Source organism: Macaca thibetana, chromosome 16, assembly GCF_024542745.1.
Source record: "Macaca thibetana thibetana isolate TM-01 chromosome 16, ASM2454274v1, whole genome shotgun sequence".
Classification (NCBI taxonomy): domain Eukaryota; kingdom Metazoa; phylum Chordata; class Mammalia; order Primates; family Cercopithecidae; genus Macaca; species Macaca thibetana.
In genome coordinates, this window is record NC_065593.1 from 26,108,716 (window position 1) to 26,119,346 (window position 10,631).

General features: G+C 51.2%; 1 non-coding gene across 1 annotated transcript; it reads left to right on the plus strand.

The window, feature by feature from the left end:
* The first annotated feature begins 10,559 nt into the window (after nucleotides 1-10,559).
* On the plus strand, nucleotides 10,560-10,631 carry TRNAT-CGU (transfer RNA threonine (anticodon CGU)). The gene has a single exon. It is a non-coding gene; the product is annotated as a tRNA-Thr (tRNA).

The window sequence follows — 10,631 nt, forward strand, 5'->3', positions numbered from 1 at the left end:
CTTGCAGTGAGCTGAGATCTGGCCACTGCACTCCAGCCTGGGCGACAGAGTGAGACTCCGTCTCAAAAAAAATGATGTCATCCCTGTGCCCCTTTGAGGCCACGGTACCTACTAAAGGTGTCTCATCGTTGGATTCCATCGACTCACCAGGCCCTCAATTAGAGGGCCATTTAGGGTCATCTGCTGGGCCCAGGCTAAAGCAGATGAATGGGTGGAAAACATCTGAGCACAGAAATCACTCAACCCGCCAGCATCATCTACCGAGCACCACTGTGTGTGCCAGGCACTGGGAATTGATACAGGCAAGGCCTCTGCCCTGTGAAGTCCCCATGCTCCTGGGGGAGGGGAGAGACATAATTGATTTCCAGAGTGATGAGCACTACCAAGAGGAAGATATGGGGGGCTTCGGGAGCTGGGGGCAAGTGGATTGAGCCCACTCAGGCATCAGGTATGGCTTCTCCCAAGGAAGGGGCCTTTCAGCAGAGCTCCAAAGGACTGTAGGATCTAAGGGAACTGCCATGGGGAGGAGATTTGGAAAAAGCACCACCCTTTCAGGGTACTATGACTAGGAGGTGGACAGAGAGGGGAATTGTGGAGGGCTGCAGCCTAGCCAGGTGGTATAGAGTCTAGGGGGCCAAGGGTGGATCTATCACATTCACTCACTAAGCAGATGCTTCACCAGCACCTATCAGATGCCAGGTGCAGGGGAGGTGCTGGGCTCATGGCACAGGGAGCCTCTAGAATGTACAAGAGAGGTTCTTAAAACCACCCCACCCCAGCAATTCTGATTCCATTGGTGGGGAGTAGGGCTTGGACACTGGGATGTTTTTTAAAGCTCCCAGGTGATTCCAAGGTGTAGCCAATGGTGAGAATCATGGGGTATAAAAAGGACACTTAGACTCACATGAGGAGGCTTCAACTGAGACTTGGAGGAGGAGAGACTGGCCAGGTAAGCGAGATAGGAGGGCAGGGCGGAAGCAGGAGCAGAAACAGCAGGTGCAGAGGCCTTGCCGTGGCGAGGAACTACGAACCAGCTAGCTCAATGGTGAGTGGGACTGTGGGGACTATGCCAAAGCATTTTAAGCTGGGGGTGGCCTGGTCAGGTCAGTTTCAGATTTGGGTGGTGAGAGGTGAGGGCGGCCTGGACTGGGGTGTGTCTTAGCTGTGACTGACTTGACAGAACACAACAGGCTGGGAGGCTTACACAGACACTTATTTTCTCACAGTTCTGGGGGCTGGAAGTCCAATCTCGAGGTGCCAGTAGGGCTGGGTTCTGGTGAGGCCTCTCTCCTTGGCCTGCAGACAGCCGCCTTCTTGCTCTGTGCTCACATGGCCTTGTCTCTGTATGCAAAGAGCTCTTTCTCTGCTGTCTCTGTTGTCTTAGAAGGACACCAGACCTGCTGGATTAGGGCTTCACCCATATGACCTCATTTAACCTTATTTACCTCCTCAAAAGCCTCATCTCCAAATACAGTCACACTGGGGTTAGGGTGGTAGGGTGGTTGCTTGGGTGAGGGAGTCGGGCTTCTCACAGCCTTTCTGGGAGGGTCTACGTCAGCCAAGCCATTTCTCCAGGAAATGATCAAACTACTCCCCAGGGTGGAAAGCCCCTCATTCTTAGAACCAGGCTTTAGGCCCAGGGCCCTTGGGAGCAGCAGGTGACAGCACCACCAACCACTGGATCCAGAGACCCATCAGGTCAGCAGCCGGGGTGCTCTGAGAGGATGGGGCTGGGTCCTCTTTTTTGGTTAGTCCAGCTGGTTGTCCACTCTTTCGAGCCCTGGGGAAGCAGATTTGGCCTCATTCCCCCCTCTACCACCCTCCCCTCCCAAATCCCTGGGCCTAACCCAGCTTGGCCCACAAGAGGCATCAATGAGGTGGTTAATAATGATTGCTTGCCCTTGTTTAGGGCTTACGCTAGACCAGACAGTGTTCCAAGTGCTTTGCATGTCCTGGGTTATCTGACCCTCACAACTCCCTATGAGGTGGGTAGTATTTCAGATGAAGAAACAGCCACAACAGGTGATCTCATTGGCCACATGTCACCTGGGATTCAAGCCCAGGCAGCCCAGGGATTCACCTGGGATTCAAGCTCAGATGGGGCAGGGTCACTGCAGGCTGGGAAGGCAGAGAGAACAGGCAGGACACATGCTGAGCCCTGGAGCCTGGATCCCCTCTCCAGCAACAAGGGGTTGTGACATGAGCACGACTGGAGCAGAGCCAGGAGGTGGGGCCTGCAGCCCTGCTCACAGCTATGTAGGGCTGAATAGAGGACCAGGAAGGGTGGCAGCTCCACTGTGGCTCAGCCTGGCTGTGGCTCAGCCTGGCTGGCTGGACTGTGCCTTAAAGTGGGCTGAGGGGGTCAACCCTGCATCAAGTCCACTGGGAGCAGTTGAGGGCTCTAGGGCCCAGGACATCTGGAGCCAGCTTGAAGCTAGACTTCCCTGGAACTAATGAGGTGGCTGGGATTGCGGCTGCAGGAAGTTCCCCTCACTCTCCTGCCACCTCTGGTTCAGGTCTGGCTGTCACTTCAAACCCCAAGCTCTGACTTTGATTTCGGGCTTTGTCTTGGGCTCCATATTGGTGTGGCCTTTGGGTTTAAAAAGGAGCTACAGTTTCTGAAAGGCCCAAACTGAGGGTGCAGAGGAGCTGAAACATGAGCCTACTTCCTACAGCCTGCTTGACAGCACCAAGCCCACGGGAGCTTGTGGACTCTCGGCCCTTGCTTTCTAGCCCAACTGGCCCCTCCGGGGAGAAACACCTTTTCCAGCTCTGCCACCACTTGGCCATGGTTTCAGGGTTGGCTTTCCCAGCTTACCCAGGTCAGCAGGCAGCCCCTGACCAAAACGTGGACTTTGCCAAACTCTGGCAGAGTCTGGGTCAGACCCTCAGACCTTGGTTCTGCGGTTGGGAGGCTATGAGTGTGGGCTCTGAAGGCCATCAGGGCTGGAAGAAACGTGGGAGAGTATCTGGTCCAAACGCTCCCACTAGTGAGCGCTCAAGATGAGGCCATTTTTTGACGTGGGGCGGAGACAAAGGAGACCCACTTTGTGTCTCTTTACAGCTTTGTAAAGATTGAATCCAGCCCCAGGACTGAGTCCAGTTTGTGTCTACGCTCAGAGTCACAGAGCCAGTGAATGACAGGTGTGATACAGCCTCCAAAGACAGGGACCATGGATTTATTCCCTCCCTGGGTGCAGGCCACTCTTCTACTGAGAGGTGAAGTTTATTCTTCACCTCTTTGAATCCGGGCTAACTCTGACTGCTTTGATGACTAGATGCAAAAATGCATCACTTGAGGCAGAAGTGACATTCTGGGACTTTTTTTTTTAGATGAAGTTTCACTCTTCTTGCCCAGGCTGGAGTGCAATGGCATGATCTTGGCTTAATGCAACCTCTGCCTCTGGGGTTCAGGCAATTCTCCTGCCTCAGCCTCTTGAGTACCTGGGATTATAGGCACCCACCACCATGCCCAGCTAATTTTTTGTGTTTTTAGTAGACACAGGGTTTCACCATGTTGGCCAGTCTAGTCTAGAACTCCTGACCTCAGGTGATCCACCCTCCTCGGCCTCCCAAAGTGCTGGGATTACAGGTGAGAGCCACCGCGCCCGGCCCATTCTGGGACTTCTGAGCTCCAACCTTAAGAGGATCAGCAGCTTCTGTGTCCTTCCTCTTAAAATGCACCTTCTTGGAAAACCCAGCTGTGAGGAATCTCAAACAGCCACATGGAGAACTGAGGCCCCAGCCAGGGCCAGCAGGACAGTGAGGCCATCCCAAATCTCCAGCCACCACCAGATGAAGCAGAACTGCCTAGTCAACCCACAGAGCCATGGAAAACAGTAAACTTGTTATTTTAAATGTTGGGGTAGTTGATTAGACATAGCAGTAGGTACCTGAAACACCAGGGCCTCTAGTTTCTTCTCCACCAGACTTTGTCTCAGAAGATCCTCCATCCCAGAAGGAATCCAGTCTGGTCAACAGAGCCAGACCCTTTCTCTAAATAAATGAATAAAGCTAGGTGCAGTGGCTCATGCCTGTAATCCCAGTATTTTGGGAGGCTGAGGCGGGCAGATCACCTGAGGTCAGGAGATTGAGACGAGCCTGGACAACATGGTGAAACTCCGTTTCTACTAAAAATACAAAAATTAGCTGGGTATGGTGGTGGGCACCTGTAGTCTCAGCTATTTGGGAGTCTGAGGCAGGAGAATTGCTTAAACCCGGGAGGCAGAGGTTGCAGTGAGTGGAGATTGTGCCACTGCACTCCAGCCTGGCAACAGAGCGACACTCCGTCTCAAAAAATAAATAAGAAATAAATGAGGCCGGGCGCGGTGGCTCAAGCCTGTAATCCCAGCACTTTGGGAGGCTGAGACGGGCGGATCACGAGGTCAGGAGATCGAGACCATCCTGGCGAACACGGTGAAACCCCGTCTCTACTAAAAAAAAATACAAAAATCTAGCCGGGCGAGGTGGTGGGCGCCTGTAGTCCCAGCTACTCGGGAGGCTGAGGCAGGAGAATGGCGTGAACCCGGGAGGCAGAGCTTGCAGTGAGCTGAGATCCGGCCACTGCACTCCAGCCTGGGTGACAGAGCGAGACTCCGTCTCAAAAAAAAAAAAAAAAAAAAAAAGAAATAAATGAGTAAGTGGCCACATACTCTCCAAAAAGTCTCAAGTTGCATTGACTTTCCCCTCCTATTAATGGCACCTTAATTTAGAGCTTTTGTGGTGGCTGTGAAACTTGATCAAAGGGAAAAGTGTTAGTTGTTACTGTACCAAAGGCAGAAGGATCAAGCTGGCATTTCATTCCGCTGTTCACTTTAGCGGTGGATAATGAACCTTGCTCAATTTATAATTAACGCAGGGATGTAAATAATGGGTAACTCTCCCATTCTGTAGATGAGGAAACAGACTAAATTGAAGGCTGAAGGGACATTGTACATGGCCCCTGACAAAGTTACCCTGTGTCACTAAGTTTTGCCTACTCCATGCAAATAACCACTAGCCCACAAACCTAGAATGGAAAGGTGTGTAAGCTGTATATGGCCTCCTGTATCAATGAACTATTGCTTCCATGTAACAAACCACCCTCAAATCCTAAGGCATACAAAGGTTTATTACTTTCCTGATTCTGTGGCAGACCGGCAGTTCCTCTGCTAGTTGTGCCTGGGTTCATTCTTGCAGCTGCCTCCAGCTGAGGGGTCAGCTGAGCTGGAAGGTCGCAGATGGTCACTTGACATGTCTGGCAGATGGTGCTGGCTGTTGGCTGGAATGACCCTCCGGGCCTCTCAGCCTTCAGTAGCTAGACTGCCTTTCTTCCACAGCATTCTCAGGGCAATTTCCTAAGACAGTGGAGGCAGAAGCAGCCTCTCTAGGGGCCTTAAGCTTCAGAACTTACATAACTTCACTTTTGCCACATTCTTTTAGTCAAAGCAAGCCCCATGGCCAGCCTGTACCAAAAAGTGGGGGAAGAGACTCCACCTCTAGGTGGGAAAAGCTGCAAAGAATTTGTGACTGCATTTAAGCTATCCCACTTATTTATGAGATGGAGTCTGACTCTGTTGCCCAGGCTACAGTGCAATGGAGTGACCTCGGCTCACTGCAACCTTCCCCTCCCAGGTTCAAGCAATTCTCCTGCCTCAGCCTCCAGAGTAGCTGGAATTACAGGCACCCACAACCACGCTAATTTTTTGTATTTTTAGTAGAGACGGGGTTTCACCATGTTTGCCAGGCTGGTCTTGAACCCCTGACCTCAGGTGATCCACCTGCCTCAGCCTCCCAAAGTGCTGGGATTACAGGCGTGAGCCACCGCACCAAGCAACCACCTATTTAAAACTGCAACCCAGCCGGGCATGGTGGCTCACGCCTGTAATCCTAGCACTTTGGGAAGCCGAGGTGGGCAGATCATGAGGTCAAGAGATTGAGACCACCTGGCCAACATGTGAAACCCTGTCTCTACTAAAAAACAATTACAAAAATTAGCCGGGCGTGGTGGTGCGTGCCTGTAATCCCAGCTATACTACTCGTGAGGCTGAGGCAAGAGAATCGCTTGAACCCAGGAGGTGGAGGTTGTAGTGAACTGAGATCGCGGCACTAAACTCCAGCCTGGCAACAGAGCGAGACTCCGTGTCAAAAAAAAAAAAAAAAAGCTGCAACCCCCACCCCACCCCACAAAGAACTTCCTAGCTCCTTCCCTGCTGTATTTTTCTCCCTAGTACTTCTTACCAACCGATAGACTGTATGTTTTGCTTATTTAAGAATGGAAGCTCCATAAGGGCGGAGATCTGTGCTGCTTAGTTCACTGCTATAGCCCTAGCATTGAGAACAGTATTTGGCATACAGTAGATGCTCCATGATTTGCTGAAGGAATAAATAACTAGGTGCTCTTATGACCACGCTGTATGAAGGTGAGTAAGGCTTGATTCTTGCCCACCTGGAGCTCTGTGTTTCAGAACCAGCTCCTAGGCCTATCCAGCTGAGAAGTGGACCTGGGTGAACCCACAGTGACCCCATCAAAGGGCAATTACAGTGTGGCCCAGGGTTGATAATGATTCATAGCAACAGGTCAGACAGGAAAGAATTCAATAATTATTTTTCTTGTTTTCTTTTTTTTTTTTTTTTTTTTTTGGAAATGGAGTCTTGCTTTGTTACAGTCTCGGCTCATTGCAACCTCCGCCTCCTGGGTTGAAGCAATTCTCCTGCCTCAGTCTCCCAAGTAGCTGGGACTATAGGTGCATGCCACCACACCTGGCTAATTTTTGTAGTTTTAGTAGAGACAGGGTTTCACCATGTTGGCCAGGCTGTTGGCCAGGCTGGTCTTGAACTCCTGACCTTACAGGTGTCGGTCACTGAGACCAGTGTCATTTTTGTAAAATATACTTTTTTATTTTGAGATGGAGTCTCTCTTTGTTGTCCAGGCCAGAGTGCAATGGCGTGATCTTGGCTCACTGCAACCTCTGCCTCCCGGGTTCAAGCAATTCTTCTGTCTCAGCCTCCCGAGTAGCTTGGGATTACAGGTGCATGCTGCCACACCCAGCCAATTTTTTGTATTTCAGTAGAGATGGGGTTTCACCATGTTGCCTAGGCTGGTCTCGAACTGCTGAACTTGGGCGATCCACCCGGCTTGGCCTCCCAAAGTGCTACAATTACAGGCCTGAGCCACTGCACCCAGCCTTGTAAAATAGACTTTTAAAGAGCAGTTTTAGGTTCACAGCAAAACTAAGCAGAAAACACAGAGTTCCCCCTATATCTATGGCCCCCATATCTCCCTAGTCTCCCCTGCCATCAACATCTTCCACTAAAGTGGTACATCTGTTACAACTGATGACCCTGCATTGACACATCATCACCCAAACTACATAGTTTACACTAGGGTTCACTCTTGGTGTTGAACGCTCTATGGGATTTTTTTTTATTTTTCCCAGCCCAGAACCCCTCTATGGGTTTTGACAAATATATAATGACACGTATCCACCATTATATCATGCAGAATAGTTTTGCTGCCCTAAAAGCCCTCTGTGCCCTATCTACTCACCCTTCCCGCCCCTCAACCCCTGGCAACCATTGATATTTTTACTGTCTCCATTGTTTTTTAACATGTCTCCATAGTTTTTTTAAAATGCCTTTTTTAGAATGTCATATAGTATGTAGCCTTTTCAGTTTAGCTTGTCTCAGTCTGTTTTGTGCTGCTAAGACAGAATACCACAGACTAGGTAATTTATAATGCACAGAAATTTATTGGCTCATGGGACTGGAGGTTGGGAAGCCCAAGATGGAGGAGCTGGTATCTGGTGAGGACCTTCTTGCTTCATCAACCCAGGGAGGCAGGGCAAAGAGAGGGTGGGAAGGCAAACTTATTTTATAACAAAACTACTTGCTCCATAATGAACCCACTCCTTTGGGAATGGCACTAACGCATTTATGAGGGTGGTGGCCCCATGACCCAAACACTTCCCACTAGGTGCCATCTCCAAGACCGCCACATCAGGGATCAAGTTTGTAACACATGAACTTTAGGGGACACATTCAAACCATAGCAGTAACATGCATTTTAACTTAGTAATATACATTGAAGATTCTTCTGTGTTTTTTCATGACTTGGTAATTCATTTCTTCCTTTTCACAGACTTAATTTTTCAGAGCAGTTTTAGATTCACAGCAAAACTGAACACAAAGTACAGAGAGTTCCCACATACTCTCTACCTTCCCAACTGCACGGCTTCCCCTGAACAAGAGTTGTGCACTTGTTATAACTGATGAAAAGATCCACTTTATTTTTTCTTGTGCTGTGTTGGCCAGGCTAGGGTACAGCAGCACAATCATAGCTCACTGCAACCTTGAACTCCTGAACTCAAGTGATCCTCCTGCCTGAGGCTACCAAGTAGCTAGGACTATAGGTGCTATCATGCCTGCCTTGTGTTATTTTTTGTAGTGATGAGGTCTCACTATATTGCCTAGGCTAGTTTCTAACTACTGGCCTCAAGTGATCCTCCTGCCTTGGCCTCCCAAGGGAAGCCTGGGATTCCAGGCATAAGCAACCATACCCAGCCTTTTGCCCATTTTTGAGTTGTTTGTTGTTGTTGAGTGGTAGGAGTCTAAGTTTTAATTTGGATAGTGATCCCTTATTAGATATCTGATTTGCAATATTTTCTCCCATCCACAGGTTGCCTTTCATTCTGTTGTTTCCTTTGCTGTGCAGTTTTTATAAAGTCTGATGTAGTCCCATTTGTCTATTTTTGCTTTTGCTGTAATATCAAAAAAAAATCATTGCCACATCTAATGTTGTAGGCCTTTCCCCCTGTTTTCTTTCAGGATTTTTATAGTTACAGGTCTTATGTTTATGTCCTGAATCCATTTTGAGGTAATTTTTGTATATGGTGCTAGGTTAGGGTCCAACTTCATTCTTTTGCATGTGGATATCCAGTTTTTCCAGCATCAATAGTTGATGGGTCCAGAGATCCGCCCGCTTTGGCCTGCCAAAGTGCTGGAATTATAGGCATGAGCCACCTCACCCTGCGGAGTCCAGAGAATTTTTAAAAGCATAAAGAGGAGGTCAGACACGTGGCTCACGCCTGTAATCCCAGCACTTTGTGAGGCTGAGGCAGTGGATCACCTGAAGTAAGGAGTTTGAGATCAGCCTGGTCAACATGATGAAACCCCATCTCTATTAAAATACAAAAAATAAGCCGGGAGCAGGTGGCAGGTGCCTGTAATCCCAGGTACTTGGGAACCTGGGAGGCGGAGGTTGGAGGGAGCCGAAATCGTGCCATTGCGTTTGCACTCCAGCTTGGGAAGAGCGAGACTCTATCTCAAAAACAAAACAAACAAACAAACAAACAATTCTACACACAAATAAGGCTTAATTTGGCCGTGGTGGCTGGGTGGCTGTCCCCAGTGAGCATGATCCCTGCCTGAGAGAAGGGCTTCTCTTTCCCCACCCATGCACACTCGCCTCTCTCCTGGAACAGATGCTGTGGTCACAGGCCAAACAAGAACAGGGGTACCTAATTCCCCCCTTTATTTAATTTAAAGAAAATAAAAGGTTTACCAAAAAAGTATACAGCATCCTAATAGGCACTCATGTTCCCAGTCCCCCACCTCTGCCTCTTCCATAGAACAGAAACAAAACAATGCCAATTAAAGTCCCCTTTGTCCCCCATCCCCAGTCCCAGGCTCCCTGTTTTTCCAGTAAATTTTCACGTGTGGTTCTGGGTTCTGCCTATGCTGACAATCAGCCCTTTGAACACGAATGGTTCCTTTTCATCGTGAACTGTTCCGCGGTAGGAGAGACTACATGATTCCGCGATTCGGGTCGGCATGACATCCCTGGGGGCCTCTCCTGGCGTGCCCACCTCGGCTCCTCCGGGGCAAGGTCATCCAGGCTACACAGATGCTCAGAGTCCACCTTGCCAGGGGCTGGAAGGGGAACGACTTGAACCCGGGGAAGGTCGTGCTTCCTGCAGGGCCAGCGAAGAAAGGTCACCTCCCGGCGCCCCGAGCCTGACCCCATGCCCCGGGCTCCCCGCGTCGTCCTCGGAGCGCTGGCCTCGTCCCAGTCCCCGCCCCCGGCCACGCCGCCCTTCTTCTTGCGCCCTGGTCCCCACCGACCCGGCCCCGGCCGCCCACGGACCCTGCCCGGTCCGACAGAAATGACCCACCCAGGGTCACACACTGCCCGGCGCGGCCCGGCGCTTCCGCTTCCGCCTCCGCCAAGGCTTCTCTGCGACTCAGACACGGCTCTGTGCAGTCGCTTCGACCCCACCGCCTGGCCGCCGCCTGCTCTAGACGCGAGCTGGGCCTCGGGGCGGCGCTCACGGCGGGCGCCGAGCGAGAGAGGAAGGAGGAGGGCCGGGCTCTCTCAAGACGCCGGTTCGGGTCCCGCAGGCGGCGGGGGCGAGACTTGGCACTGACCGCGCGGGAGCGATGCTCGCAGAGTCGCTCTCGGGCTTGCGGGTGGGGCGTGCGGGGACGGGGAGGGGCGGGGCCGGGGGCGGGGCCGAGGCCGCCGCTCCCAGCCGGTACCACCTCCCCTCCACTGAGAGCTTCCACCGCTCCCTGGGCTGTCAGGCGCGGTGGCCAAGTGGTAAGGCGTCGGTCTCGTAAACCGAAGATCGCGGGTTCGAACCCCGTCCGTGCCT